The following is an 8,225-nucleotide window of genomic DNA, read 5'->3' as shown; positions in this document are numbered from 1 at the left end:
CATGTTAGGAACTTTCATCCATATTATCAAGCGGAACAAAAATTTGCTGGTAAAACAATCGAATTATATATACTAGGCAATAAATGTAATTCTTAACATTTATATCTTTTGTCAAATTTGTCATTATTTTTTTCTCTTTTTTTAGCTAAATTTCGCTCTCCACCTTTTAAAAGAGGGCGAATTTGACCATCAATCTTTTAAAAAGAGTTGAATTGCTGTTTTTTTAATGAAAATATTTGCTTAAATGTTAAAGTTACGCATAGTAATTCACGTGTACTCCATGTTATTTTTAAATTTTTTTATAAAATTTTAAATTATTTGTTAATGTGACATATAAAATAAATAGTGTCATGTCAACATTAAGTATACATGGACTACGACGCGGTTTACCAGACCAACATTGTTAAAATAGATTTGTTTTACTCGACATTTCAATTTAAAGAAAAGTGATTTGACTCTTTTTAAAAGGCTAATGGCCAAATTTAACTCAAAAAAAAAAAGAATAATGGTCAAATTGGTAAAAAAAATGTAAACGTTAGAAGCTATATTTATCATTATCCCTATATACTATTTGTATTTATTTATATTTATATTCAATTTATCACATTAAAAAAATCACATGATTAACAAGTAACATTATTCGTAAATATATATATTAAAAATTATGTTTACTTAAATTAATTCAAAACACTAATAAGATTATAAAGTACAGAAATAAAATTATGTGGAATTAAAGCTATAGGGACTATAACTATAATTTGACCAATAAAAATATAAGATTAACATAGAACTTCAAACAAACAAAAAAAACCCTAGAATCTGGGATTTATTTCAATTAGTTCACGTAATCATACTTAACAACTTCACATTCCATAAAGTCAATAAGTTTGACCTTCGATATCTGCAACCCTTACAGTACCGTATTCCCCGAAAAAAACTAAAACCCTAGAAACTTCCCTTCATTCAATTGCTTGCCCATTTAGCAGTCTCTTCATCAAGAAAATCAAGCAAGACAGTGCTCTTACATTTAGGGCATTTAGGTTCAACTTTGGATAACATAACATACATGAGACAACGAGGACATCCCACTAGCAGCATCGACGTTACTTCAGGACGGCACCGCATCGTCACCACCGACTCCGACTCCTCCTTTTCATCTCCGGGTTCCGAAGACAAGCATGAGTTTTCTGGCGATATTTCCTGGGGAGAAACTGACATGCTCGGTGACCCTCTAGCTGGTGTTTTACTTGTTGAGTTGAGCTTCAAACCTTGGTTTGGACTTCGACACGTTGTTGTTTTTTTCACCTTTTTTTTATAGACATAGGTACTGAACAATCATAATTAAAATAAACAAACAAACAAAAAAAGGGAGAGAAAATAATGAATAAAAATAAATTAACCTTTGGGGTAAACAAGCCTTTAAAGCGCCCAATTTCAAGGTGTATAAAGTGGGAAATAAGATAATAATATGTATGTTTATATATATATATATAAAAAAGAACAAACATTGGGAGATACAACATTGAGTAAGTCAAGCTATGGGCTATTTATGATGGTCTCCAATATACATAAAAGACAAAATGGAAAAACATCATCGTAGAAACAGATTGTGTTCTTGCTATTGAATCTATTCAAGGTAGATTTCAAGTTCAACTGAATAGAGGCTTAACTACAATAATTATTGAATTGTGTCGAAGACAATGGAAGGTAGAGATCTAATATATCTCGAGGGAGGCTAATACGACTGCACATACTCTTGCCGGCTTGATGAAGCAATTTCCTGTTGGTCTCCATGTTTTTCAAAATATTCCTTTAGTGGTAGCAGATCAATTACAAAGAGAGAACTCTACATCCAGAGATTTAGATACGACAGTTAATGTGTAATTGTTTTATTTTATATAAAAAAATTTATTGTTTTCACACACATACAAGTATGATAAAATTTCTATTATGATATTACAATAATTATTTTAAAATTTTAACTTTTTCGTGACTTTAATATTTACCACATTTACGTACCAAAAAAAAGAAAAAAAAAATAGGTAGCACATTTAAGTGTAAACTGTAGGGTTTAAACTCTCAAGTCTCAAGTCCCTACCATAAATATGCACGTTCATATATAAGATAAATGCAATTCAGAATTTGTAACTTATTTTCGTCACCCCATTAATAGGTTTTTATTTTCATCATTCATTTTATCTTTTTAAAAACCATTAAAAATTTAGGTTAAAATATGCTTAAGTCTTCGTACTCTTTATACATTTAAAATTTAGTCCCTTATTTTTATTTTAAGAAATTTATCCCCTTTATTTTTCGGATTTAAAAATATTAGTCTAATCATTAAAACATTGTTAAAATTCTTTTGTTAAATTAAAGATCATTAAAACCTCTTTTTTTTTGTTACATGATTATAAAGTGAGTTATTTTTATTTCAAAATGTCACACCAGCGAATTCAATTGAATTTAGTTGGAGTTAGCTATTAGACCTGAATTTTAAAATATGAAAGGTAGAGGGGCTAAATTCCTGAAAATAAACGTAGATGAATTGAGTCCAAATGTGTGAATAGTACAAGGACTTAGAGAATATTTTAACCAAAAATTAATAATTATATTATGTTTTCCTTTAACCAACTTAACATAATGGCAATGGAGTTGATAATTTGACTATTTTGATATAAGTAGATTTATTTATTTTAAGGGATAAATATCAAATTTATACATGAATATTGGTCCAATGTGTAATTTGATATATGAACTTTAATTTGGTGTAATATATCAACGTAAAATGATACTAATTCGACAATATTGTTAGTGACTTGTGAAAATTAAATCAATCAAACTTTCATGTATAAAATCGTATAAAATCAAATTTCATGTATAATATTACACGTTAAATTAAAGTCTTATGTATAATTTTGATATTTATTTTTTATTAATATCTTAATGCAGGTTGTGTGAACAAAGAAACCCATATAGCATTGATTTTAATAGCTCAGTGACTTAATGAAAACTTTTGAATAGTTTAGTGACTAAAATGAAAACTTACCCATAATTTAGTGACTAATAATATAATTTACCCTTTTTTAATTATTATATTAATGTGCAATATTTAGTTTTTAAATATTGGTCCACTTTAACAATTATTTCAAAATTTCAAATATTTTTCAGAATTATTTTCATTTATTTAATAATAAAATAATTAATTTCATATTATATTATGAAAAACTAAAGTTAATACTTTTTTAAAAAGATAATTCATTAATTCATTGCATGAATGGACCTTTATTAATTCATTGCATGAATGGACCATACAATTTGGAATGAAAAACAACAAATAATTATCGTATGCAATGAAGGATAAACTCCATCAACACAAAGGCTCCAGTTTCAGCATTAATAGAACATTATGGTATGTTGAGAATTGGTTTTGTCACAACCCAGGCACTATATATTTTGAGTGATTGCAAGCACTTAATATGATAAGAAACTCATCGCTAGATAGTTCAAAGCAGTGGGTAAAAATCAGCAAAAGAACTAAGTCTCCACCAAAGTGGTGGGAAAAACGGAAAAAATATTGAGTATCCACCAAACTAGAGAGGACGGTGATAAAATTGTCTCTAAAACCGCTTGCAAAATCAAGACTACATGCATAAGAAAGACTAAAAAGTATGCTACAAGAGCAGATAAAAACTTCTAAAAGTGAAGACTTATTGAGGGACATAAAAAGATAAATTTACCATATTGAGGGGCAAGGCCACACTAAGAGATTTCTATATGAATTTGTTGATCTTGTGTCTGATTCCTAAATAATAGTCTCTCTCTCAACCCATAAATAAAAGGATAATGCGCTTCAATACACTCGAACCTATGTCCTCCTATATTGGCCACAATGCCCATGCCAATCGAGTTAAGATTCAATCGGCCCCAAATAATGTTTTTTTTAGTTGTTTTATTTGAATATTGAATAAAAATATGAAAAGATAAAAATATATTTATAAATATATTAATTACCTCTTTTAAAGTAAAGGCATTTTAGTAATTTCTCAACTGAACTAGTGTCAAGTTAACTCGTGACACCAACTCAATTAGTCAACTTATATATGGTCCAATTTGGTGAATTTTAGCTCAATTAAGGTTATATTAATAATTATTATTCCTTTAAATAAAATTATCTTAAAAACATTTTATATAAATATTTCATCATTTATATATAATATCTTTAGAATATTAGATATAATATATAAATCTATTTATATCTAACTATTTTTTTAAGTCTTTTATTGAGTTTGATACTAATTCAACAGTGGAAGTACATAAAAATCTTAATGATATATTAATAATATTTTTTCCAGTCTGCCATTTTTACCCACATTTTCACACATTTATATTAAGTTATTTCACTCTTTTCATTATTCTTTTATAGGGTAAACTACACAGATAATCATCCAACTATAATTTTTTTTAGGTACTCAAAATAAAAAGTTTACAATTTCATATTAATATTAATATTAATTCAAATTCAAATTTATTGTTATATTTTTTGAAAATAATTATGTAAATTGAGTCCATTTGTATATTTTGAGGGTTCATTTTTTTAAAAATTATGACTAAATTGATACAATATGTAAAATTGGAGGGCTAAATTTATTATTGAATAGATTTATTTAACTGCTACATCAGCTTACCGTTTGTGATCTTAACAAGAGTGATCAAAATGAGCAAACTATGTAACGTGAGTGCCTAAATTGTAAATTTATTATTTTAAATACCTAAAATAAAAAAATTTAACAGGTGAATTTACCCTTTTTATAATATAAATATTTTATTATGTATTTTTATATAGTATATAGGATAAAAATATATTTCTACATATTTTGCATTTATTAGTAGATGGTACAACTACTTATGGATACTGTAGGTATATATATATAGGGTCCTACTAGGTATTATCAATGCATTAAATAATTCATCCACCAAGCTATACATATATTGACACAAGTTTTAGTTCTTGGCTGCCCTCTTTGTATATGTTTCTTGTTGATTTGTTTGTGTACTTGAGGGTAAATAAAGACTAAGTATCGGGAAATTTGATATAGAGCAAAGTAAATTCTTTCTTACATTGAAGAGCTTGTAATTAAGCCTGTCTATGTTTTATTTTACGATTTTTATTGGTTGTCACGTCCTAAAAATAGGGCTAGAAGAAATAGGGATAAATTTCTTTTTTTATTTTTTTAAGCGCAGGGTAAGAGAGTTTAGAATGCTTTTTAAAAATTATTTTTGATAAGAAATTAAGAATAATGAGTTTGTTGGTTTAATGGTTAAGTTGTAGTGTTTGCTTAGGTCCTAATTTCAAAACCCCTTGTGCGTCTTTTAGCCAGAATATTTTATTTTCTTATTTTTACTTCATAAAGTAGCGAATTTTCCAACTAGTTCAGCCCAAAAGTTGTTTTTTTAGTCCTTAATTTAAATCAATCCTAATTCTACATGATTTCCTAAACCTATTTCAATTATGGAAAAAGAGTTTTATAAATAGAAAATCTTTTCAAACCCTAGAATTTTTTATCGAGAGAATCTTTCACAGTTCATCCTATTCTCCTCCATTACCAAGTCAATTTTCAACCAAAAGATTTCAAGGTTTTCAAAATCGTCCCTCTCCTCCCAATAGATCGTCGATCTCCTCATCTGAGTTAAGTTTTTTTTTTTTGTGTCTTCAAATTAGATGTGAGATCTAAACTTAAATCATTGTGTTTAATTAATTGAAATATTAGAAAGTAAGTAATTTGTATAGGAAAACCCCCCGTATGCAAACCCCTTTAGGCAAACCGTAATTGATATGTGCGAACACATGTATGAGAACCCATATCCAAAACCATGTAGGATTTAACATGCGATCTCTTAGTATATATTTTCACGAAACCTTACATGTTTAACATGCTAACCCTATTTGTTTTGCCATGTGAACCCTACTTGTTTTAATATGTGAACCTTACATGTCTAAACATGCGAACCCTACTTGGTTTACTATGTGAACCCCGTATGCTTACTTGTGCAAACCCTTAAGTGCGAACTCTTTATGTGCGAATCCTAGACGTGCAAACCCTATACATGTGAACCTTAGATGTATAGACCCCCTAAACATGCGAACCCTAGATGGGCAAACCCTATACGTGCGAACCCTCTATGAGAAATTGTTATGTAAGTGTTAGTCAAACAAGCATGATAAACAATCTAATATCAATATACCGTTACAAGTTTTTAGTTTGAATGAAGAAATTGTATATATAAGAAATTGAATATGAATGATTGCATGATTACATGCCATTAAATGATAGTATGAAATATTGAATATGTTGGACAAACATAGCGTCAATTGATGATAAATAGCATGATATGCTAAGTATATGTGTATAATTAAATGAAATTGGGTTTGGAGGACGAAGGAGTTCCGTAAGAGAAAATGGCAAATTAAGTCCACACCGAAAGTCAATACTACATGAAGTAGGTGGCAATGTCATCAAAATTGGATAAACCGGGATGACATGTTAAAAAGCCGTCAAAACCAGGATGGTAAGTTATTGTAGTAAAAGTCATCATCATAGATGACAAGTGAACACCCATTGTCACAGGAAAATCCAGGATAGTCAATTTTTAACATGTGTTTTGGTGTGTCGAGCAATGCTCAAGGGCGAATACGATGGATTGGTGGGAACTTGAAATCATAATTACATTGCATCATTAGTATAATCTGTTCATGCATTGATTTATTGATTGTTCCCTACATTATGCTTAATTGCTATGTTGCTATAAAGTGAATGATTCACCATTTGTATGATTATAAGTAGTGATTTAAAAATTAGACTCACACTGAGTTGTCATTTACTCCCATTTTTCTTACATTTCAAGTAACGCAGAGAACTAGGACCCAGAATGGCATCAGAGGAACCTCGAACTAACAGCTCGTTTTTCTTTTATTATTATTTTAAAGTTTTCATTAAAATTTACCTTAATTGTTTTGGGTTTGTAATTATTAATTATTTCTTTCTTTTATATCTTAGGTTTGAGATTGTTTAGCTTATTAATTTTAATCATGTTACTTAGTTAATACTCTAATAATTACATGCTATTTGATTTAGAAAACTATTATTCTTGGTAATGTTTTCCGTTGCTTTACCAATACCTTAAGTTTTGATAAGTATTTTTAGCCTTAACCGATTTTCCCAAAACTTCAAATTAATAAATTTTGTAATTCATTTAATAAGTAAAAATAGTTTAACTAATGAATGTTTTATTAAAAACAAAAGAGCGGTTTTCATACAAACCAACTCAAGCAAAAGAACAGTTTTCGTACAAATCAACTCAGGCAAAAGAGCAGTTTTACTGGATCACTTCAGTGATCAATATAACGCCTTAGACTTAGTCAAAACTCTTAAACCAGATCGGGGGTGTTAAAAGTTAAATTTTTATCGTAGTAATTAATTTATGTATTAGGAATGTGTTTTGTGACCAAAAGACGCAAAATCTTGCCTTTTGAGATCTCACAACTCGTCAAAAATATTTTTCTAAAAATGATTCTCTAAAATTTATAATTTTATGATTAGGTACAAAAATGGCTATTGTAATTGGTCCCTGGATGGGTGTTATTGTTATTGGATTTTGCTTATTCAATTTACAAATCGAGAGTCTTTTATCATACATCATAACAAGGTTTTAGTGTAGGTTAGATACTTCGATTGGATCTATTTGACGATGGTTTCAAATTAGGTTAAATTTACCATTAGTCTTTATACTTTGTAGAAATTTTGGATTTAGTCATTATACTTTATTTTATTAATTTTAATCTATGTACTTTTAATTTTTAAAATTTTAGTCCTAACCAAACAAAAACGATTAAATTTGTTAGTTAAATTCAATTACTAATCATGTACCATATGAAAAATTGTAGAGTTAGTTCATACTCTTCAATTGGATTATTCTAAGTCCTTGTATTTTTCAAATTTTAAAATTTTAATATTAACGCAAATGACAATCGTTAATCTATTAACTTGATTTGTAATAAGTAATATATGAAAATAATAAATTGATATAACATTACACATATAATAATATGTTTGACACATCAAATTTTAAAAATAGCATAACTTGATATATAATAATTAACGTTTGATGGGAACTCAAAATTTAAAGTTTAAAAAGCACAAAGATTAAAATTGATCAAATTAAAATAT

This window comes from Gossypium hirsutum, chromosome D08 (genome assembly GCF_007990345.1).
Source record: "Gossypium hirsutum isolate 1008001.06 chromosome D08, Gossypium_hirsutum_v2.1, whole genome shotgun sequence".
NCBI lineage: Eukaryota > Viridiplantae > Streptophyta > Magnoliopsida > Malvales > Malvaceae > Gossypium > Gossypium hirsutum.
The sequence above is the reverse complement of the archived record's forward strand: the minus strand, read 5'-3'. Positions refer to the sequence as shown.